Below are 25,552 nucleotides of genomic sequence, written 5' to 3'. Positions count from 1 at the left end.
ATGGAGTCCCTGCTCATCCAAGGCTCTCGCATCCCCACGGCAGCCCCTGCACGGCCCCCAGGACCCTGCATCGGTGACCTGGCCTGGTCTCCTCTGCTGCACGATGGTGAGCTGGGCGGGCAGGTGGCTGTGGTACCGCATTTTGTCTTCATCTCCTTGGGACATGGACCAGGTCCTTGAAGCCCATGGATGTTTTGAAGAGGATGAGGTCTCAGCATCTTCAGCAGCCTTTATCAGTATCTCCCCCGTCTGGCCACCCACTGGAGAGATGGGGCCTCTCTGTCTGGTTAAAGCAGTTGATGCCTCTGACACAGGGACATGTTGAGAATTTTAAGAAGCCTTCCAGATGGTGAGTTCTGTAGATTTCAGATGTCACGGCTCCAGGTCATATGTAGAATTTATAGAGGATGGGCTCCATCTTCCCTTTGCCTGCCCCTGTCTTCCTTTGTGTGTTTCCGTTCCCAAATGTATGGGTCAGGGGCAAGACATATGTGCTGGAATGTCTGCATGTGGGAGAATGTTTGGACACTGGGAGCATCCCCAAGTCCCATTCCATGATAGGGAGTTGGCGGGGGGGGGGGTGCTGGGGCGAAAACGTATGCTACATAGACACGTCATCTCTATGGAAAGCCAGTGGTCGGTATGGCAGGTACAGAGGTACCGATCACTGTCTACCGAAATGAAATGCACACCAATCTCCACCCAAAGTAAAAACACACACACGAAATTTGTAGTCCTTCTCGGTGAGAGGGAGAAAATGAGCTCTTAACAGAGACCCACTCCAGAGGTGAAGGGAAATTGCCTCATGTCCTGTTTAATGTCCTCCTCATTCACTTTTTAAGCAAATGCTTGACCCAGAAAGAAAAAAAAAAAAAAAAAAACCTGCTCCCATGTAGAGATAAGTCATAATCAGAAAAGAGCCAAGGCATGGATAATTAACTAGAGAGAAGGAAGAAAGAAACGTGCCAAGCAAAAGCCAGACGGAGAGAATATACATCAGAAGAATTACTTAGCAAACAACAGTACAAACAAACATTTATCCACAGGGTCAAAGAATTTTTAATGGCATCTGTGAAACTCAGAGCTCAAAGAAGAGATGTAAGGATCAAGGAAGACATGATAAAGCAACAGGAAGAAATAATGTGAGTTGAAAGAGCGCCAGGGAAAATGTGGAAGAGAAGAAAAATCATTTCAAAACCTTTTTGAAAAATCGGTTCAAAAACCCAGAATCTTCAGAAATCAAAATAAATATTGCTGAGAGAGATGTGAAGGACAATCTTAGAAAAAAAAAGAAACGAACAAAATATGTGAAAAGAAGTGAAGAGTGACAGAGAAAATGAGGCACAGTGGATAAAGACGCATGTGATTGGTGAACCGTCAAAAGGAAATTAAACAAATGAAGTAGATCTAAAATATTCAAATATACAAGAGAGGGACATTCTATAAAACAAAGGTAATTATGTGTCTTATGATTGAAAGTGTACACTGTGTCCCAAGAAGAACTAGTGCGGAATGAACAGCTGAGACGTATCTGTTAAATTTTGTTGTGCGTTGTTAATTACAGCGAGTTTCCCACAACATCCAGCTCCGCCTCTGTATGGCTCTCCAGCCCTCCCCAAAACTAAATAAGCAAAGAAAACGCACATATTTAAAAAAGCTACCTCTAGGGGTGAAAGAAATCCACCTGGGTTCAAAATTCTCTACAGCAACATATGTCTACAATTCCTCAGATATAAGAAATGAGACCAATTGTTTTCTTCCAAGACAGACATGTTCAAATACTCAAGAATGAAATAAACAGACTCCATAAATCCTTCCAGAAAAAAAGTGTTAACTGAATTGAGATTTCTAAGAGATTTCATTAAATCAACTTAAAAACTTTGAAAATTACTGCCACAGGAAAAAATACATATAAATTTTTATTAATGCTGAAAAAACAAAGCATAATAAGATGGTCTACTTGGAGAGCAATCTTTTTCTGAAAATCTTATTGTAAGGTGAGTTCACCTGTTGCTGTTATTGTTATTATTATTATTATCTGCCTCTTCTAACTAGAAGATAGTTCCATGAAGGCAGGAACTCTGTTTTGTTCACTGCTATATCCCTAGCACCTGAAATTATACTTGGTACATAGTAAGTGCTCAATAAATAGTCAGCCCTCCTATCCATGGGTTCTGCATCTGTCTGTTCAACCAAATGTAAATCAAAAATATTCAGAAGGGCTTCCCTGGTGGCACAGCGGTTAAGAATCCGCCTGCCAATGCAGGGGACACAGGTTTGATCCCTGGTCCGGGAAGATCCCACATGCTGCAGAGCAACTAAGCCCATGCGCCGCAACTACTGAAGCCTGCGTGCCTAGAGCCCGTGATCCACAACAAGAGAAGCCACCGCAATGAGAAGCCCACGCACCGCAACAAAGAGTAGCCCCTGCTCGCCGCAACTAGAGAAAGCCCACGTGCAGCGACGAAGACCCAATGCAGCCAAAAATAAATTAAATGAATTAATTTTTTTAAAAAATTTCACAGATGTAGGGAATGGACTTGCGGACACGGGGAGGAGGAAGGGGAAGCTGGGACGAAGTGAGAGAGTGGCACGGACATATATACACTACCAAACGTAAAACAGACAGCTAGTGGGAAGCAGCCGCATAGCACAGGGAGATCAGCTCGGTGCTCTGTGACCACCTAGAGGGGTGGGATAGGGAGGGTGGGAGGGAGGGAGACACAAGAGGGAAGAGATATGGGGATATATGTATATGTATAGCTGATTCACTTTGTTGTACAGTAGAAACTAACACACCATTGTAAAGCAATTATACTCCAATAAAGATGTTAAAAAAAATTTTTTTTTCAAAAAAAATTCTTCTGAAAGTTCCAGAGAGCGAACTTGAATTTGCTGTGCCAGACAACTACTTACATAGCATTTACATTGTATTTACAACTATTTACGTACCATTTACATTAGGTATTAGAACTCATCTAGAGATGATTGAAAATACGTGGGAGGATGTGCATAGGTTATATACAAATCCTACACCATTTTATATAAGGGACTTGAGCATCCACGGATTTTGGTATCCATGGGCATCAATCCCCTGCAGATACCAAGAGACGATTGTATTTTTTTAAAGAAACATACAAGTGAAAACAGAATACAAAGTGAAATTACAGAAATGAAGCCAAACACTGATAACATATCAACAAAAGTGGGTGAAATAAATTCATTTATTAAAGGGAAAAAATCTCAGATTGAGCCAAATGCACAAACCAAGAAAATCTAGCGGTTAAAAAAATACAGGCTCTGAAGTAAAAATGCAACTTTGATTTCCAAAACAAGATCTATCCATTGTTCACCATTCATAAATGATCCTCATCTTACAAGATGCATTTTCCCCTCTTCTCCTAGGACTGTTTTGAGTCTGTAAGCATATAATCCATGTAAACCATGACTCTGAAGAGTGCCTAGTGTACGGTGCCCAGTCTGTAACTGTCAGCCCCCAGAAGTAAAAATGGAAGTGGCCTTGGCTGTGACAGGGTGAGAGTAGTAATAACCCAAGACCAATGACTCAGAAGGACCATGACAAGAAGGACTTGTGTCATGACAGCATGAAAGACGGGGCATGATGTGGTCTGCAGAGTGAGAAAATAATTTGTTTTTGTTTTTTGGCGGTACGCGGGCCTCACACCGCTGTGGCCTCTCCCGTTGCGGAGCACAGGCTCCGGACGCGCAGGCGCAGCGGCCACGGCTCACGGGCCCAGCCGCTCCGCGGCACGTGGGATCCTCCCGGACCGGGGCACGAACCCACGTCCCCTGCATCGGCAGGCAGACTCTCAACCACTGCGCCACCAGGGCAGCCCGAGAAAAATATTCTTGAAGGAAGTGACACTTAAGATGAGACCTGAAGGGTAAATAGGAACTAGTCAGGTAAAGAGCAAGGCAGTGAGTGGAGAAGATAGAAGAAAAGTTTTGTGTCTGGTGGGGCACGTGGCAGGGGCACTAGCACACGTGAGCAGAACTTAAAATAGAGAAATGCCAAATAACGCAACCTTGGAAAAAAGTATCATTGGCCTAACACACTTTAGTTAACAGACGCTGTAACAAAGGGAATTTTTGTGATTCATGCATTCAATTTACTTAGCAAATACTTACTTAAGTTCTCATGTGCAAGTTCTATGTCAGAGGCAATAAATAGTGCCAAGAGATGCAGAGCCCTTGGCCTCTGGAAGCTGACAGTAGTGGGGGAAGTTTTGAAAAATTAAGTACCCTAGGTTTTACCATGAAAAATGGCAGAGTGCTATAGGAGCCGTCATTTAACTAGGGTCCAAAAAATCTTCGTAGAGGGAGTATCTTTCAGGAGACAACTTAAAAGAAAATTAATAACTCTTAGGTGTGTGAAGTGGGATGGTCAGGGCAGTTGTGAAGATATTGAAGCAAAGCACGTTGCATGCAAGGCTCCAAAATAAGTCTAGTACGTGTGAAACAGAAGCAGAAAGAAAGCAACAGAGAGCAAGAGTGAGAGAGAGTAAGAAAGTAAGAAGAGAAAAAAGCTGAGAGGCCGACAGGGCGTGGTCATCCTTCGTAAGGATGCTGTGATTTCCTGAGTCTGTAGAAAACCATTGAAAGGGCAGTGATGAATACATTTTGTGTATTTTAAAAGATCCCTATGCTTACTGTGTGGGAAATTGTTGGGAGCAACCAGAAACGAAAGTTGAGATCAAGTGTATTTGTCAGGATAGGCTTAGTTGCCTAACAGTAACAAACAGCCCCGGATCTCAGTGGCTTAAAAAATAAAAATGCTTTTCTCACTCAGGCCACACATCTTTCAAGGATTGCCTGGGGATTCTGTTGCACATCATCCCCACTCAGGGATGCAGACCGAGAGAGTTTCCACCAGGGAGGGTGGTTACTTGCCATGGTGGGGAGAAGGAAGCAGGGCAGATCACTCACCAGCTCTTCACACGGCAGAGGGTACCACGTCATTTCTGCTGACATTTAACAGCCCAAAGGACATGCCTGAGTCCAAGGGTCTGAGAGGTACAATCCCACCATTTTCCAGGGTGAAGTAGAACCAGACAGTCGTAAACATCTTACAGACCACCACACCAATTCAGATGCAACAGTATTCTAGGTAACAGGTGACGGAGGAGCAGTGAAGTTTTTTTTCTTTTAATTGTTATTGGAGTACAGTTGATTTACAGTATTGTGTTCGTTTCAGGTGTACAGCAAAGTGATTCAGTTATACCTATACATATATTCATTCTTTTTCAGATTCTTATATAGGTTATCACAGAATATGGAGTAGAGTTCCCTGTGCTATACAGTAGGTCCTTGTTGGTTATCTATTTTATATATAGTAGTGTGTGTATGTTCATCCCAAGCTCCTGATTTATCCCAACCCTCCACGTTTCCCCTTTGGTAACCATAAGTTTGTTTTTGATATCTGTAAGTCTGTTCTGCTTTGTAAATAAGTTCATTTGTATCATTTTAAAATTAGGTTCCACATATCAGTGATATCATGTGATATTTGTCTTTCTCTGTCTGACTTACTTCACTTAGTATTGTAATCTCTAAGTCCATCCATGTTGCTACAAATGGCATCATTTTGTTCTTTTTTATGGCTGAGTAATATTCCATTGTATATATACCACATCTTCTTTATCCATTCATCTGCCAATGAACATTTATAATTAGAATTATTAAAATTTATCAGTTAGTTGGAAGTGGGTGTTGAGAGAGGTGGAAATGTCAGGGGTCAGTCCAATCCCCTGTGATGGAAAGGGCAACTGGGTAGATGGTGGTGACAGATCCCATGTTTGGGACATAGAAGATCTAGATGGGAGTGGGGCGACACATCCAGAGGTGCCTTTGACATCTAGATGGTACCCAAAGCCAATGGAACAGACGAGATCCACAGAGTAGAGGAGCAGTTCATCCTACTTTAAGGCAATTCATCCTACTTTGGGATTTTATGTTTTAGCACTAGAAGCCCCATGTCATGGAAACCTCCTCAGGCCTGGACAAACTGTGACAGTTGTTCACCCTATGAGAGAGAGTGTGTGAATAAAAGGAACACTAAGATTCTTGAGGAGGACAGTGTGAGCTGGACAGATGGAGGAAGAAGGGCTGTCAAACGATCCTGAGAAAATTAGCCATGAAGACAGAAGCCAAGTCAGGGGAGTGTGAGTCCAGAAACCAAGGGAAGGGAGTGTTTCAGGAAGGAGCAAGTGAGCGGTCAGCGGTGGGAGATGTGCCAGGACGTCTAGTGGGACACAGTTGGAAAGCACCCACTGCTGCAAGATTGGAAAAGAGCTGATGTTGGGGTCTGCGGTGTTCATGCCTCCAAGCAGAGAAGCCTACAGGAGGGGAGGTCTGACACATCAGCAAGTGGCCTGGGCTTGTCCCTGCCATGCTGACCAGATGGGCCGGATAACAGCTTCTCACACAGCCGACAAGAAATGGGGCTGATCAAGTTTCTTGACCTACGGTTCCCTCCACACCTCCTCTGGCTCCTGAACTGCAGAATTCAAAAAGAATCCGTTGAACCCACAAGAAGAATTAAAAAAAAATAAATCCTCCCTAATGATACAGCTTTAAGATACAGATGAAACTCATTCAAAGACAGAAAGAAAATAGCCAATTTGGAGTCTCTGAAGGATTCCTTAACATAAAGATAAACTATAAAAATCATAAAGAAAAATTTTAAAAATTTTAATAAACATCTGATATTTTCTCAGTAACTTTCAAGAAAATTCTGATAATGTAAAAAAAGGTGAAGAATAAAGATGCTAGAATTTCAACAAGTTTAAAATTTTATTATAAGCTCTATTAATTGGTGTAGGCTAGCTACTGAAACATGCAAGAAAAAAAAAAAGCCTCCAAAATTTAAGTGATTTAACCTGATAGAATTTTGTTGTTTGATCCTGAAACTGTATAATGCAGATATTTGTTAGATGGTCTTCCACGCAGTGACTCAAGGACCCAGGCCTTTTCAATCTAGTGGCTATCAGAATAGGAATTTTTCACTCTCCCCCCCCAAATAATTGAAATATAATACCAGTGAAATCTGACATCATTCTGGGAACTTGACAAGGCAATTCTGATGTTCATTTCAAAGAAATACAGTTTTGAAAATATTTGAAAAATAACGTTAATGATTGAGGACTTTACCTCCAGAAATCAAAATCAAACTGCAATGATTTTTTTTTTCACTTTTATTTTTTTCACTTTTTATTTACATTAATTTGCAAAGATAGTACAGCGAGGTGCTGTGGACCTTATACCCAATTTTTCCCAATGCTAAAACCAGGAATTGGACATTGTACAATGTGAGTGTATGTAGTTCTGTGTCATCTTATCACATGTGTAGATTTGTGTAACCACCACAAAACAATCAAGACCCAGAACTTTTTCATCATCACAAAGATCTTTCCTGTGCTCCCCTCACCTTCCCTCTCCCCCATATCTAATTCCTGGCAACCACTAATCTGTTTCTGAGAATGTTATAGAAGTTGAATCATACATTATGTGACCTTTTGAGATTGGCTTTTTTCACTCTGAATAGTGCCCTTGAAATCCATCCAAGTTGTTGCCTGTTACAAGAGTTCATAGTTTTTTTATTGCTGAGTAGTATTCCAGGATATGGATGTGTCAGAGTTTGTTTAACCATTTACCTATGGAAGGAAATTTGGTTGTTTCCAGTTTTGTTTCCATTGGATTCTCCTTTATATCAGATATTTCTTCGCTGAAGTATTCTGTTGTTTGTTGGAAATTTCTGTGTTCTTAGTATGATGAGTGATGTTTTAATTGAAACCAGGACATTTTGGGTATCATGCTGGAATACTGGATCTTATTTAAATTCTTCTCTGATACCACTCTGGTGAGTGATGGGGGCGGCACCTCACTTTTGCCAGGTGGGTGAGCTTGGAAGATCTGGCTTCTGTACTCAGCCTCCATTGACACCTGGGGGCCATGGGAGGGACTCCTGGTTACTGCTGGGTGGGGATGGGAGGTAAGGTTCTTATTAGGCCTTCCCTGACACTATCCCAGCAAAAAGAGGTAGAGCACCTCATTACTGCTCCCCATATGTGCTCCACTGACATCTCATCATGGTTTTGATTTGCATTTCTGTTTGGGTTTTTGTTTTTTTGTTTGTTTGCACTTTTTGGTGTTTCTTGGTTATTGGTTTTTTTTTTTCACTTCCAAGTCTGGGGTATATAAGAAAAAAAGAAAAACCCAGAGGACTCAACACCATGTCTTTCCTTGGATCTTGAGGTCCCGAGCCAGTCTACCTTCTCTCCACCTTTGAGAGTCTTCTTATGATTCTCTTGTATAAAATTTCCAGGACTTATAGTTGTACTTAGGAGGAATGGGAAAATATATGTCTATTCCATCTTCCTGGAAGTGGATGTCCAGGCTTTAATAGTTTACAAATGAAAAATGTGAAAGTGTTAAATGTTGCAGCAGAAATAGACAGAACAGTCAAATAGAGAAAAACCGCTTTCAGAAATCAGTAAGAATTTGAAGAATTACCTAGCTAACTGAAAAAAGCAGAATTAGATCTCTGCACATATAATACTCCAAAATGAATTCCAGATAGATTAATTGTACAATTAATTAATTAATTGTAAAAGCAAAACCATATATAGGAGAGAATATAAGCACATTATATAATCAGGATAGGAAAAAGTTTGTAACATTTACACACAAATGATGGCTATCTTTAAAATATAAATAATTCTTATAATCATTAAGAGAAATACGAGTACTATAAGTAAATAATTGGAGAAAGGCCCAAAGAGATTATTTGCATAAAGGATATAAGTAGCTAACCAATATGAAAAAATGCTTCCCTTCTCAAGCAATGGGGAAATAAAAATTAAACAAATTAATTATTCTGGGTTTTGGCTTGAATTGGTTCCTTTTTGGCCTGTTAAGTAGACTTTTTTTTAAAAAAATTATTTTTTTAATTGATTTTCTTATTGGTAACTTTCCCTGAATCAAAGAAGGACTTGGAATTAAAGAAAACTCTTCAAACCCCTAAATACATTTCAAAAATATTTTTTAAATTGAAGTGTAGTTGACCCCCAATGTTGTGTTAGTTTCGGGTGTACAGCCTAGTGATTCAGCATTTTTGCAGATTATACTCCATTATAGGCTGTTATAAGATAATGGGTATAATTCCCTGTGTGATACAGTATTTCCTTGTTGCTTATCTATTTTATAATATAGTAGTTTGTATCTGTTAATCCCATGACCCTAATTTGTCCCTCCCCCTAATTCCCTCTCCCCTTTGGTAACCAAAAGTTTATTTTCTATATGTGTGAGTCTGCTTCTGTTTTGCATATACATTCACTTGTATTATTTTTTAGAGTCCATATGTAAGTGATATCATACAGTATTAGTCTTTCTCTAACTTATTTTACTAAGTCTAATATTCTCTAGGTCCATCCATATTGCTGCAAATGGCAGTATTTCATTACTTTTTACTGCCGAGTAATATAATATTCCATAGCATATATGTATATATAGGACATCTTTTTAATCCAATTGTCTGTCGTTAGGCAGATGGTTTGCTTTCATGTCTTGGCTATTGTAAATAGTGCTGCTGTGAACATTGGGGTACATGTATCCTTTCGAATTCATGTTTTCATTTTTTCTGGCTATATACACAGGAGTGGAATTGCTAGAACGTACAGTAGTTCTGTTTTTAGTTTTTTAAGTAACCACCATCCTTTTCCGTAGTTTTTCCATAGTTTTCCTTAGTGTCTGTCTCAATTTGTATTCCCACCAGATATCCCATGCTCTTGGGTTGGAATAATATTAAAATGACTATACTACCCAAAGCAATCTACAAATGTAATGCAATCCCTATCAAAATACCAATGACATTTTCACAGAACTAGAACAAATAATCTTAAAATTTATATGGAACTACAAAAGACCCCAAATTGCCAAAAGAATCCTGAGACAAGAGAACAAAACTGGAAGTATACCCTCCCAGACTTCAGACTGTACTACAAAGCTACAATAATCAAAACAGCATGGTGTGAGCACAAAAAGAGACACATAGATCAATGAAACAGAATAGAGAGCCCAGAAATAAACCCACACACCTATGGTCAGTTGATCTATGACAAAAGAGGCAAGAATATACAATGGAGAAAAGACAATCTCTTCAATGAGTGGTGCTGGGAAAACTGGACAGCTACATGGAAAACAATGAGATTAGAACATTCCATCACACCATATACAAAAATAAAGTGCATTAGAGACCTAAATGTAAGATCTGAAATCATAAAACTCCTAAAAGATAACACAGGCAGAACACTCTTTGACATAAATCATAGCAATATTTTCTTGGATCAGTTGCCTAAGCCAAAAGAAATAAAAGCAGAAATAAACAAATGGGACCTAATTGAACTTAAAAGGTTTTGCACAGCAAAAAGAAACCATCAACAAAGTGAAAAGACAACCTACTGAATGGGAGAAAATGTTTGCCAGTGATATGACCAACAAGAGGTTAATAGCCAAAATATACAAACAGCTCATACAACTCAATAGCAAAAAACAACCCAATCAAAAAATGGGCAGAAGACCTGAATAGACACTTTTCCAAAGAAGACATACGGATGGCCAAGAGGCATATGAAAAGACGCTCCACATCACTAATTATTAGAGAAATGCAAATCAAAACAACCATGAGGTATCACCTCACACTGGTCAGAATGGCCATCGTCAAAAAGTCTACAAATAACAGATGTTAGAGAGGATGTGGAGAAAAGGGAGACCTCGTAATTAGCCCTTTAAATAAAATGAAAGTGACAAAACTTTAGAGGAGTGCTCTGAGCTGTGTACCAACTTATAAACACAGTCATGGCAGGAACCACCTTAATATACTTTTTGGCAGAAATATTGCCAATAAGTATCAAAAGTAATAAAGATTATCATTCCTTTTTACCAAATGATTCCACTTTGGGGAACTGACCCTAAGGAAAAGGAGATTAACATAAAGATTAATGGACAAGGTTGCTTATAATGTAAGTATTAATAATGGTAAAAAGTAGCAAATAACTAAATATTCCAACGATGAAGAATTGGTTAAAGAAATATTGGCATATTCATAGAATAGAATACAACAGGGCTATTATAAACCATGTTATATAAGAGTATTTAATGCCATGGGAAAGTGCTCATAATTCATCATGAAATAAAAAACAAAAAGCCAATCACAAAGCAGTTTAGACACTAATGCTATTTTAATAGGTTAAAAATGTTCAGAGAAATGGCATATTGAGAAAACATTTATTAAAATATCAGCACTTGAAAATTAGGTACTGCAACTATGATTAAGTTTTATTCACCAGCTCTCTCAATATTTTCCTATTTTCAAAATATATTTTTTAAAAGCATATTTTCATATTTAAAATAAAACAATCAATATATGTTAAGGATCTCTAGTTCTTAGAGATGCTTAGTGATGTCATCTGAGACACAGGCCCTTCTTAGCTTTTCATTCTGCCTTCCTTAGCTTTTTGGTTTTTATTTTTATGTTTGTTGCTTCATTGCTACAAGATGGCTGTTGCACCTCTGGGCATCACATCAACACTCCCAGTAGGAAGAAAGAGGAAGAGAGCCCACCTTCTGCGTCTATACCTCCTTCTCATCAGGACCGTTTCCCAGAAAACCCCTCAACAGGCTTGGTTAATCTCACATGGCCAACAAAGGATGCTGAGGAAAAAGTATTCAATTTTTCAGACTGCAGAGTAAATCATGGCAAGAAAAGAAGGGGCTGGGAAGGGATGCCAAGTGAGCCAACTGCAGTTTTCACATAGTATTTTTGTGTAGAAAATTAAAAGCACATTTTGCAGAGTGCACTGATCAAACGCAGTGACAACCAGAAATGCAAGAACTGTGTTTTGCAGGCACTGGGAGAAGCATTTGTGACATCGGACCATTAAAAGGAGTAAGGGGATGTACTTACAAATTATCCAGGCTCTGATCCCTCCGTGGCGGGAGTGCGACACCGTATATTGCATGTCCTTTTACTAAGAAAAGAAGAGAAGGTTGCAGTCAAGCACATACGTCTCCACCATAAACTCTTCCACGGACACTTTGTTGTAAGCGACAGGGAAGAGCGCTTTCAAGCTGTGTTTGGTTACATGAAACCTGAGTCAGCCATCCAGCGACTGCAAAAAAAAAAAAAAAAGAAAGAAATCACCAAAAAGCAGGATTGGTCGTACCGCTGAAGGCAGCAGCAAGCTGTTGGACAAAGAGGAAAGTCGGGGTCGGGGGGTCTGAGGGATCTGTCACACTCTGCTGCTAAACAGCTGTGGACCCTCGGACCCATCATTTACTCTGACCAACTTCAGCCTCCTAATCTGTAAGATCAGGGGGTGAATGGAGGAGACCCTTTAAGTACTTTGAGCGTGAGATGACTAGATACTATTCTAATACCTATCTTCTGAAAATGAATAACTGCAAAGGTAATGAATCTCTCAAAACTTCTTACGGTGAGCAGACAGGAGGGAACACAGAGAGGTCTGGAGAAACAGAAATGTGAGGAGTCATTGGCTCTGGGTCACCTGCCGTCACTCACGGTACATGGTATAATCCACAGGGCAAACAGAGCAGATATAAAGCCTCAGAACCCAGTAAAACTCTATGGACATTATTTTGTACCATCGGAGAAATGGCTTAGCAATGCAATGTATGGAGCCCGCACTCCAACTCAAGACTTGGAGTCCTTGCGGATTTCATTTCACAACCTAGAAAAAAAGCACACCTCAAGAGTGAAGCAAATCACGGTGATCAGGAAGTGGTCACTGGTAGTTAGTAAAATCTTTCAGTCCACAAGTCAGAAACTGTACAAGAAACCCTATACTGTTACCATGGGAACGTATCAACCTCCAGTTTTGGATGAAGGTGATGGCCGTCAGCATAGGCTGTGATGGAGTTGGAATTCTTCCTCCACCACTTAGAGCTGTGTGACATTCAGAAGATTACTTAACCTCTCTGTGCCTCCATTTCTCACCTGTAAAATGGGGGCCAATAATGGCATCCACTCCTTAGAAATGGGTGAAATTTAAAAATTTTAGTCTAACGCCTGGTCTCTAGGTAGTGATTGTCAGGTAAATTTTAACTCTTCAAATAAATCAATGAATTTGCAGCTAAGCTTAGAAGCTGTTATGTACTTAGTGACTTGTGGTGGGTTTTTCGATTGGGGGGATAGAGTTTTTTCTCTATGCAGAAATGTACAGAAATGGCAGAAGTAGGAAGTTTACCATAAAGCTTGGGGAAGCTTCTAATAAAATGCATCCTAGAGCACGTGTGCAGTTCTGCAAACAGTCGTCGCCTAAGGTCCTGAGCTGCTCCCCCCAAGGCAGTGACCTCTGCTTCTGGGAGGAAGGAACAGAATAAGAGAGATATAAAGTTTGGACAAAGCAGGAATAGAAATGTATCTTTGGATTTGGCTCGGACCGTATCTTTTGGCAAACACTGACAATTTAACTGGAAACAAAATTAGAAAGGTTTCCAACTATTGTTTGTTCCTGTTTCCCTTGTTGGAAAACCTCTCCTGGGTCCTTAACAGGTGGTCTACTTCCAGGCCCCAAATATGAGGTGTTAAAATAGGCTTTCAGATCAGTGAGGAAAAGCTGGGTTGTTCATTAAATGGTATTGAGACAGCTGGCTAACCATTTGGTAAAACAAAGTTAGAACCCAATCTCAAACCAAAATAAACCCCAACTGGGTTAAATATTTAAAGAAATAGAGACATGAAAATACAGGTGAATAACAATGGCATGATATTATGGGAAAAGGCCTTATGACTATAATACTCAGCAGAAATTATCATGGGAAACATGATTGTTGACTGAATAAAAAAAATGGACATGTCCCTTTCTCAAATTTATCGGCAAAATAAGGAGAACAGTAACTGAAGAAAAAGAATTTCAAGGTATCAGGTTAAGAGGTTATGAGCCTCAATACGGAGTAAACGTTTATAAATGAATTTTAAAAGAGATGACCTGTCCCCTTCTCCTCCCCCTACCGTAATGTGATCATGGCCATAAAAAGAGGAACGACATATGGCTAATAGACGTGAAGAAAATTCAGCCACACGTGTCATCAGCCACTTTTCTTCTATCAGGTTGTCAGAGCTGAAGGGGACAGCAGCTCTCCATGTCAGGGAAAGCATTGCCGGGTGATATGCAGCACATGTATGCATGGACTCTGGCAGTGCAAATAATACACAAAACCTTTCTGGAGACCTAACGGGCCGCTTAGATCATTTTTTTAGAGAAAAGTCTTTGGCAAATTTTCATATTTATCCTTAGAAAATGATCAGGGGGCTTCCCTGGTGGCGCAGTGGTTGAGAATCCGCCTGCCGATGCGGGGGACGCGGGTTCGAGCCCCGGTCCGGGAGGATCCCACGTGCCGCGGAGCGGCTGGGCCCGTGAGCCGTGGCCGCTGAGCCTGCGCGTCCGGAGCCTGTGCTCCGCAACGGGAGAGGCCACAGCAGCGAGAGGCCCGCGTACCGCAAAAAAAAAAAAAAGAAAAAAGAAAATGATCAAGGACATGTCTGGAAATAAGGATCAAGGATGGTCATTGCAGCAGAGTTGGGAATCTCAATATAGAAAGTTAAGGAGACATCTGTCATCTGAGGCTGGTTAAGAACAAAGATTTAGTTTCCACAGTGGAACGCTATGAAACTGTTTTGTTTTGTTTTTTTAAGCGATGATACCGGATGACATCACAATTTTAAAAATTGTAAAACAGGAGTATAGTATAAGTCATATTTGTATCAAAATTCTGTGTCTTGCTCTGTGTAGCGCATTAACACACATGCGTGGAAGAATATTGAGGAATATGGCTTAAAATGGCTGTCCCTCCAGGCCTGTGCTCCTCAGTTCTGTCACGATCGCGAAAAACAAGGAGTGACAGAGAAACTGTCACAGACCAGGGGGTGCCTGGGAGACATGACAGCTACGTACAGTGCGGTGCCCTGGACTGGATCCTGGAACAGAAAGAGGACATCGGTGGAAAACTGATGAAATTCAAATGAAGTTTGGAATTTATCTAAGCGTAATATACCAACATCAGTTTCTTGATTTTGACAAAAGTACCACAGTCGTATATGGTGTGAACAATACGAAAACTGGGTGAGGGGCGTGTGGGAACTCTCTGTACTATCTTGGCAGTTTTTACGAAAATCCAAAATTTTTCCAAAGTAAAAAGTTTATTGGAAACATCAATACATTTTCAAAAAGGGAATATATATACCTAAGGAGTTGGACTGGGGTGAGAGACCTAAAGAATTTCAGATTCTGTGTGTATGCATTTTACAGTGACTATGCATATTATATAATGAAGGATAAACAGATTTAACAATAAAATGATATTACAGAAGTATATTTGTGAACATGGAATAATAAGAAAAAAACAAATTATAATACAGCATAATCCTATTGAAATGGTTTTTAAGTTGGTGGTTTGTTTTTGCCTACTTTTATTTTCTAATTTTGAAAATATGTATTACTTATAGGATACAGAATAACTAAAGTTTCAAACACCCCTGAAGGCGATCATGGGGCAGGTGCAGTTCTCAAATCTCTGGTCTCATGAGTCGGAATCAGGGGTGTCCTTGGAACTTTGGGACCACAGAAAATTTGTCTCTTCCTTCTGGTGCTAGATTTAAATAAATATTCCTTTAATTATGATCCAGCATATCTTGTCTTTGCTTAACACAGTCCATTCAAGACAGAAGGGTAAAGATGAGAGTCTCGATACAAGTAGAAAGAAAGAGAGAGCAGAAAACATTGTTTCCTCCTGGGTTGGTTATTTACATGATCTTCAGAGAAGATGACAGCCGGCTGAGTGAGAAAAAAAGAAAACAACAAGATCACTCAACTTAAACACTGTTATTAGAAAACTGAAGACAAAATGTAAATAACCATTTCGCCTGTTTCACGTTTATCACATAATCACAGCACTGCCATATTTGGAATAAATAGCCTAACATTTGAATGCAAATGTGACTGATACTTATTATAATACTTTGGACATGGAATCACGTACTGCAATCTTTTCATATGCTTGCCTTACCCAGAAATGAATTTGCTGGATGGTTTCCAAGCTGTAATTTGGGCTTATAAGACTAAATGCCACATGACAATTGAGTCCCCAGTAGCTTTTAAGCTCATGGAAATTAAGCAACAGCAGATGAAAGTGTGTTCAGAAGCCCAGAGACCCATCTGCCTGGACCCCTACCCCCATGGGCCTCCCACTTACATGGGCCGCATTTCAAAAGTCATTTCTGTGTGTCTCAGAGACTTTGTGGTTTCCAAGGACCTTCTCATGAACTTGACAATGGCTCATGCCTGCTCGAGGTTACAGACAAGCCAACTGGTAACTATAGGAGAGTGCAAAACAAAAAAAAAATTATACAAGAGCGCCAACAAAAAATTTCACTGTAATTGGTGAAAATATAAGATTTCACAGGAAATCAAAAGAGAGACACCTTGGAATCTAGACACCTGGACACACAAAGGGCTTGCCAACGTAAGGGGTGCATCTAACACGAGGCTTGAAGGATGGGTAGCCATTTCTCAGGTGAACGGGGAGGTTGGTATTCCAGGAAGAGGTGACAGCGTCTGCAGAGGTCGCTCCGAAGATGGGAGAGGGCCCAGGGGTTGGGGGAGCCTGACGGGGTGGAGTAGAGAGTGCTAGAGGGAGGGGTAAGAGCTGGGGCCAGAGGGAAGGCAGTGGTCCCATCCTGAGAGGCCTTGAAAGCCATATTAAGCAGGTTGAATTTTATCCCAAGGGTGTTTGGGGCTGAACTGTGTCCCTGCACCACTTCCCCAAATTCATATGTTGAATCCCTAATCTCCAGGACCTCAAAATGTGACTGTATTTGGAGGAAGGGTACTTAAAGAGGTAATTAAATTAAAGTGGAGTTGTTAGGGTGAGTCCTAACCCATGTGACCGGTATCCTCGTTAGAGGAGATTTGGACACAGGGAAGACCGTGTGAAGACACAGGGTGAAGACAGCCATCTAGTAGCCAAGGAGCAAGAAAGGCCTCAGAAGAAAGCAACTCTGCTGATGCCTTGATCTTGGACTTTCAGCCTCAAGAACCGTGAGAAAATCTGTTGTTGAAGCCCGCCAGGCTGTGGCATTTTGTTATGGCCGCCCGAGCAAACTCATATCAATACTAAGGGCAATAAAGTGTTCTAAGCCAAGAGGAGGAGGACGGTTAGATTTATCTTTTGAAAAGTCGCTCTGGCCGATGGACAGAAGGGGTAAATACCTGCAGTGATCTGTGCAGGCTGAGCTTAGCACACCACAAAGGGCACCTTCTAAACAGATAACAGCACAAATCGCGTGTCCACCACTTGTATAACACACACACCCATATGTGGCCGTGACACCAGGAGATAGGTAAAGGAATGGAAAGAAGTGAACAGACTTGAGACAGATTCAGAGACTAGGCTCAGTGGTTTTTGAAGATTGGTTGGATGCCACCAGTGAGAGAGAGGAAGAGAAAAAGGATAAAGGTGTTTTCAGTCTTGGGCAGCTGGGGGTATGGGTGCACCTGCCAACCACATAAGAAATCGGGAAGGAAGAGCTGCATTGGAGAGGATGATTGGGTTAGTTTGGGCTGCAAGTTTGATGAACCAAAGGAAGGCAGTCCAAGTGGAGCTCTTCCGCAGGGAATTGGATGCATGAAGGTATGAACTTGCACATGCGTCACGACTGGAAGCCCCGCTCTTTTAAACCACGGAGGTTGGTAAGAACGGAAGGAATCATATGTAAAATAAGAAAACAGTATAAGAGGAAGAAAAATAAGCATGAGTTTCATATCCAGACTCCTAAGTCAGAGGCTCATTATGGGCATGAGGCGGCAAAACGAGAAAAGTGGTGTCCCCTGTTTCCTTCTCTTCTACCCTCTCCCTGGTTCCAGGCATGGTCAGTCAGCTACTCACATCTGTCTTCTTGAGGCTTTGGGTTGCCCTGGATCCAGAGAGCGTGCTTAAGTGGATTTCCTTACTCACTTGGCAAATACTAGGCGCCTACGTTGCGTCATATACATGCTAAGCTTCTGTTGGTCAATAAAAAACATCATGTGGCTCCCCATTCTCAGAACAATCCAGATCCTTGGTCTCTTGCAGGCACCCCTAGAATTGTAATTCTACTGGCAGCATGGAAGAACAAGGCTGTCTTTGTTGAATGCATGGCCGAATTCACTTCAAGAATACATGTAGCACAGGGAGATCAGCTCGGTGCTTTGTGACCACCTAGAGGGGTGGGAGGGAGGGAGATGCAAGAGGGAAGACATATGGGAACATGTGTATATGTATAACTGATTCACTTTGTTATAAAGCAGAAACTAACACACCATTGTAAAGCAATTATACTCCAATAGAGATGTTAAAAAAAAAAAAAAGAGCTTCCAAATTTCCATGGTTGAGTATGATATTAGCTGTGGCTTAGTCATATATGACCTTTGCTATGTTGAGTTTTTCATCATGAAAGGATGTTATACTTCGTCAAATGTTCTTATGCATGTATGGAAATGACCATGTGATTTTTATCTTTCATTCTATTAATGTAGCAGATCACGTTTACTGATTTGTCTACGTTAAACCATCCTTGAATCCCAGAGATAAAATGCCACTTCTTCAAAAAAAGAAATACATGTAGATCTGGAAAAGATGAAAACAAGGCCACTCACTGCCCCTCCCACTTTATCGTCACACATAATCAAGGACGGACCATAATATCGTTGAGCGTGGTACTTTGCATTTGGCATTATCTGAGCTGAAGCTCAAATAGTGCTAGTTATCACACACTGCCCAATATCTTTTCTAAAAATTCATTAATAAGCCTGAATGCTTTTGTCTAGTTATTAGGGAAGCTGGGGTTAGTAATTAAGCTTTGCAGCAGGACAAGCTAGGACGGAAGAGGCTGCTTGGCAACCACAGCTGACTGCCTGGTTTGGACATACCGGGAGGAACTTCTTGGGGACCACCTGAAAGTAACTGATGGACAAAGGAGAGGAGGCTTTGTTCTTGCTTGAGCTCAAAAGATTACAATTTGGGCACAGATAGAAATGCAGTCCTGTTACCAGCCCTGGGCTGGTGAGGTCCAGAAACGTTTGGGCAACATGAGATAAGTATACAAATATTCAACTCCTTCTGGGAACCTGGGATAAGATTGTCTTGCTTCTGAGAAAAGAATACTTGTAACATGAAATAATCCTTGATGTTGATGTTTGACTCAGGATGACAATTTGATCAGCTTAGTAACTCCATCAAGAGCAAAAAATTCATATGCTGAGAGATTATAGGGAAGCAGGAAGCTTTAGTCTTTTGGCAAAAGGGACGGGAACCAGTCAGCCATGACCAAGAAGTCAACAATCCTTAAACAAGTTGTAAAATCCAGTCTGGAAGCCTGGGGAAATCCATAATTAGTCACCCAGTCATGTCCCTGTGAAGAGATGGTGACACCAAAGGAGGAAATGGACTTGATGGGAGAAGAGGTTTGAAGTGATTTCTCCCAACTCTGGTTAAACTTGATTCTAGAGCTTTCCAAGGGACCATTTCAAGTCCTTTTATTGTTTCATTCTTGTTCAATAGAATTTCAATGCAAATGAGAAATTAGCTAGGGCTAGGAAGTCTTTGGTTATAGAGGTGTGAGAGGTATAACAAAATTCTACCCAGTCAGTAGGGAGAAGAAAAATTCACAAGTTAAAATTAATTCTAGGAAACATATCTACATAGATGGATGTGCCAATAGCCAGTGTTCACCTGCCTTGTTTTCTCACCATGCTTTACTGGAGATGAGCTGCCTAAAAAACAGCCAGGTGCCTTTACTGAGTGCACTGAGATTCTGCATCCAGTCCCTACAAATCAGTTATGGGCAGGACAAAGCTGACCATCAAAGGCCCATTCATAGCTGATAAATTCTTCTTCTGCAACTCATCAAGCCTGCAAGTTTGTGCTTCTCAACGGTAATGTGCTTACAGATCTTCCGGGGGGTATTGTTAAAATACAGATTCTGATTCAGAAGGTCTGAAGTGGGACCTGAACTTTCGTGTTTCCAGATGATGCTATTGGCCCATGTCACACACTAGCAAGTTGACTTTTCCTGTAACATCCCACAGGTGGAGCAAAATCGCATTACCCCTCCCACCTAGAACTGCAAGGAGAAAACCAACAGCTACAGGGCAACGATTTCCCTTGTGTTAAGCATGGATTTAATTCTACGCTGCCTTCACATGATGGATGAACCTTACATATCATTACCAATTGAAAGTAAAAAGACATCGATGTCGACTTTTGTCATCCCTGTTACCTGTCACGATTGTAAAACACCATGTTGTGAAAGACTGAATTCACTCAGAGGGTCCACGATTAGTGGCAAACTGTCCATGTTCAACATCGAATTTCAAACCTGAAATTTAAAAGCTGAAAATGCCTGAGAGTCATGTGACATCCCTTCATGGAAGAGAGAGTGCCTCACTAGGATTCCAGAGGCTTGAAATAAAGTCTGGGCTCTGTCATTCACTTGCTGGTGACTTTGAATAATGCTGTCCACCCTTCCGAGGCTCAGATGTGACATGAATAGTTGTTGGGTGACCATGCCATATGAAGCAAGCCCAAATGGCTGCCTTTCTGCTAAGTAAGCATCAGGACCACGTAGCTTCTCAGGGATGAGACCCTCACAAGCCTGGTTTGAGAATTCTGATGCGGCTGCAGGCAGACAACAGTGCTATGGGGTCAGCACCGACTGGGAATGGGGGCAGCTGTCCTCTCTAACCCCGCTGTCACGTGCTGAGGTGATGCTAACATTCCTCTCCTCCACCACAATACTCCAGAGCTCGTCCTTGTCGGGGTGTACTCAGATATGTCTCCGAGGAGTATCAGAGTACCTCCCGTCTCCTGTCATTGTTGCAGGAGCTTAGGACTCACCCTGCTAGAAAGTCTGGTGTAGACAGTTCTGCAGAGACAGTTGAAGAAAACTCAGTAACCAGATTCCCTGCTTGCAGCCGCTTCTACTCTCTCACCTGCTTTCGGAGGTTTTCTCCTCTTTTCCTCCTTCCTGCTCTTTGCCCATACGGGCTACCCAGTCCTGTGCACTGTAGGTTCTAATGTACCGGCCTCCGTGTTCATTTTTCTGGTTGCAAGTTGCCAATCACACCAGTTCCTCAAACTTCCTGGTTTTTTCTCTTGGTGTTTGTACTTCTCCATCATTTCTCCCGTGGTTTCCACGTTTGGGATGAACAGATACACACTCCTATAAGTAAAAGAGATAAACAGCAAGGAACTTCTGTGTGACACAGGGAACTATATTCAATATCTTGTAATAACCTATAATGGAAAAGAATCTGAAAAAGAACAGATGGATATGTGTAACTGAATCACTTTGCTGTACACCTGAAAATAACACAACATTGCAAATTAACTATTTTTTAAAATTTTTTAAATGTTAAAAAAAAAAAAAAAAAGCATATTGCTCTACCCAACTGAAACTTCTCCAAATTCATCCAGGCTGTGGGATGTCCTGGTTTACACCTGTTGTCCCAGGTTAGTGATTAGTTGAATCCCCTTTTACTCTCAACAATGTCCCAGTTTAGAAGATAAACTATCTAATCACGCTATGTGGAAGCAACTCCAGCAAGACGAAAAAAATCAACCGTGCCACAGAGGATGAAACACTCATACACGTGGTCGACACTAGCTACGGTGTGAGCAGAAAATTCACCAAAAGAAATACAGGGAGAAGTCTACATCACACTGGTGAATGTGTGCTCCTGGACCAGACTTCATCGCTTTAGGTACAAGATGCAAAAACACCCCCAAAAAACAACTTGTACTTCACGAGCAAAACTGTGAGTTGTACTTCTTAAGAAAGAGAAAAAAAATAATATAACAAGGCTTATTACCAAGCAAATAGGTCATCAGAATGAACGTCCACAGTTCTACCTCGGTAGAAACCACCGGGGATAAGCCTCCAGCAGTGGAACGTGGGCACAGCATGCAGGACCCTGTGGAAGGACCTGAGGCTTTGGGATAAATCAGACCAGAATTAGGGTACCGGCTCCTCTTCGAATGGTGTGGCCTCGGGCAGACGGCTTCATGTGTCTGAACCTTTGTTTTAATCACTTATGAAAGGAGAGCGTTCAGTTAGCCTTTGGTTTTCAAACTAGGCTCTGCAGGACCCAAGGGTTTTGCCTTTCAGACCCGTGGGGGGGGTGGTGGAGGAAAACAAGTTTTCCCACCACTTTTACGTGTTTCATATCAAGCAGTGAGCTCTCTTAAGATGTTTTAAGTTTGATCTTGAGATATTAATTTGTTTGAAGAAAAGAGTTTGTTGCAAAAATAAAATGTGAACACATACGGGTTAGATGGTCTCTCAGATCTCTTCCCAACTCTAGTGGACATGGTTCTGAGGCCTCGGGTAATGTCAGCAGTTAGTGAACTGCCAGATGGAAGTGGGCACAAGATTCCTCTGATGCCTGCAGAGACTTGCTTTTAAGGGCAGACCAGACGGGCCTTAATGTGTGCACTGCTTTATTAGGGAAGCTGATGAAGGCCAGGGCGTGTCTGAGGAACGTGTGTTTACAGACACATGGAGGTGTGGCTGGGAGATGTCTTGGCTGGAGAGGAACATTCCTAGGCCCCTGCAAAGTGTTCCTAGAAGTATCCTCCATTACTCATAAAGATGCAGAGATTCTAAGTTGGTCCTAGACTGATTCTAGGTTATTAGGAGAAAGTCTGGTGTCTGAAACTTATTGCCAATATCTTCAAAATTCTTAATAATTGTAAGAAGGAAGGGAAGGAGGAAGGGAGGAAAGAAAGGAAGGAAGGAAGAAAAGGAGAAAGAAAGGGAGAAAGAAAAGTCTGGTATATTCTAGCACTTCAGGGCATTGGGCAGCATATATAAATGTAAAGAGTAAAACGTCTTTTTTTCTGGAGCAAAACTCAGAAGTCTAAACATTTAAATAAATGCATTAATGAGGACACAGGTGGATCAGGGAACCATGGTCTTTTTCCCACATGCTGCGTATACCAGGAATCAAGAGAAAAAAAGGAGATAATGGTGAGTGTGTGACAGACGTGCTTTCTTTCACTGACCTGGAAGAAAATGCAATCTGGAACCAGAAGAAAAATACTAGCATCACTAAGGGGCTTTGTGTCCTGGCTACAAAGTGAGATATAGCTTAGGAATCAAAATTTAAACCTGGGAGACTGGTTTCCTTTTCTCTGTAAAAGCACCAGATAAGAAGTTAGGCTTCAGACTGAACTTGAATGAAAATCATTTGTGTACTCTTCCTTCTGTCTTAATCCAAAAAAAATGGGATTCCTTATATCTTATATGCTATTAGTCTCATATCTGAAATACTTTTAAATTCTGGTTAGATTTGGAGTTTGTTAGGATCTAATCTTGATCATTTCAGAATGATTCAGTTGGTTGCTGTTTCTTATTTCATTAGACTTCTAATCATGCCACGATGTTGTTTTTAAGAATATCCAGGGATTTTTACTGCCTAAGAGATAAAGCCCAAAGTCTTTACGTTAAGGACTTTCATTGTCACACACCAGCTTACTTTTTCAGTCTCGCGTCTTTATGATCTAGAAGCACCAGGTTACCCACTAATGGCCAAGCACACGGTTTGCCTTCTTCCTACTGTCCATGCATTTACCCTCAGTACTACCTCGTTCATGACGCTTTCCAGATACCGGAGCCCCAGGCTGAACGAATCACCTTCCTCTGCTCCTAGAATCCTCTGCTCCCATTGTCGGCCCGGCAGGGATCTCACTGGTCCTCAAAAGCCATGGGTGTGACTCTCTTGTTGTATAGGCAGAGACAAGCATTAGCACAGGGGCTATACCTGTTCCTCTTTCTAACTCTGGCATCTAACACAGAGCCAGGCACACGGCAGTTGCTCAAGACATCTTTGTAGAAAAAAACATGTTTCTAACGAGTGAATTCTCAGTGTCATCTGGAAATTAGGGGACCGAGCAGTTCTCTACATGGTGGCTCCTGCTTTTGTCTGTTTTAAATGTATAAGCTTATTTACTCGTTGTAAAACGAAGAGCGCTGTGGGTCTTTTGAAACGAAATCTTTCCAGTTTAGGATGACATGTTTTGGGGTTTGTTTTTTTTTTTCTAGGTGGCTTTTAAAATATTTTATCTTTATTTTGTTTTTTTTTTTTTTTTTTTTTTTTTTTTTTTTTTTGCGGTATGCGGGCCTCTCACTGTTGTGGCCTCTCCCGTTGCGGAGCACAGGCTCCGGACGCGCAGGCCCAGCGGCCATGGCTCACGGGCCCAGCCGCTCGGCGGCATGTGGGATCCTCCCGGACCAGGGCACGAACCCGTGTCTCCCGCATCGGCAGGCGGACCCCCAACCACTGCGCCACCAGGGAAGCCCGAAAATATTTTATCTTTAAAAAAAATTTTATTGAAGTGTAGTGGATTTACAATGTTGCGTTAGTTTCAGGTGTGTGGCAAAGTGATTCAGTTATATATAGAGATCTATCTATCTATCTATCTATATCTACAACTATAGATGGAAAAGAGCCCAAGGAACCGCTCCCACCCTTGAGTGAAGGCTTCCTCCTTAATGCCTTGTCCAAGGACTTCACCGTTTCCCCCAGACACTTCATCTCTGCCGTATGAAGATGCTAAACTTGCGGCTGTCATCTCTGAAGTAGTTTCCCAAACCCCAGCTCCAACCAACCCACTATGCAGGTCCACCCCCTGGCACTCCGCAGGGTGGTGACAAAGAACTTGACGACGCCCTGGCTCAACCTTCCGACAGTCTCGGGCAAAGACAGCCTGACCCAGATGGGGACAAACCCCTAGAGGATAAAGTCAAGGAAAAAGCGAAAGCTGAACACAGAGACAAACGGGGAGAAAGGGATGACACCATCGCACCTGAATATCGACATCTCTTGGATGATAACGATGAGGGCACATCAGCGACACCACGTGCAAAGAAACCTGAGGCATCAAAGAAACCTGCAGATGCCCAAGACCTCACTGATGCCCTCTCAGGGGACTTTGACAGCTGTCCCTCAACTACAGAAACCTCAGAGAACACAGCAAAGGACAAAGACTAGAAAACTGCTTCCAGCTCCAAAGCAGCCAAGAACGGGGATAAAGCAGAGGATTCTGCAAAGGCAAAGGAGGAAACTTCCAAGCGAAAAGCTGACGGGAAAAGTACAAATTAAAGTTCACACTATTGGGTGTCTGCATATAAAATCTTCAGCTGGTAGATGGTGACTGTTGAAGAACAAAAGGCTTTGACAGCAGAAATATTTTCTGCGTGGCTTCTAGACAGTGGTACTTGTTCAGTCTTTTGACATCCTCAACATTGTTTGTTACTCTTTTCCTGAAAAGAAACTGAATTTGTCTGGTTCACCTGTGTTATTCTACTGAGTATTGATAAACTTTGAATATCTATATATCTATTTACATTTACATTCTCTTCCTTTATCGGTTATTACGAGATACTGAGTATAGTTCCCTGTGCTGTACAGTAGGTCCTTGT

General features: G+C 41.5%; 1 pseudogene; it reads left to right on the top strand.

Annotated features, from left to right (window-relative positions):
• Nucleotides 1-25,292, top strand: LOC131746322 (calpastatin pseudogene; annotated as a pseudogene).
• Nucleotides 25,293-25,552: the final 260 nt, after the last annotated feature.

Source organism: Kogia breviceps, chromosome 19, assembly GCF_026419965.1.
Source record: "Kogia breviceps isolate mKogBre1 chromosome 19, mKogBre1 haplotype 1, whole genome shotgun sequence".
NCBI lineage: Eukaryota > Metazoa > Chordata > Mammalia > Artiodactyla > Physeteridae > Kogia > Kogia breviceps.
This window is presented reverse-complemented; position numbering and strand designations above follow the sequence as displayed.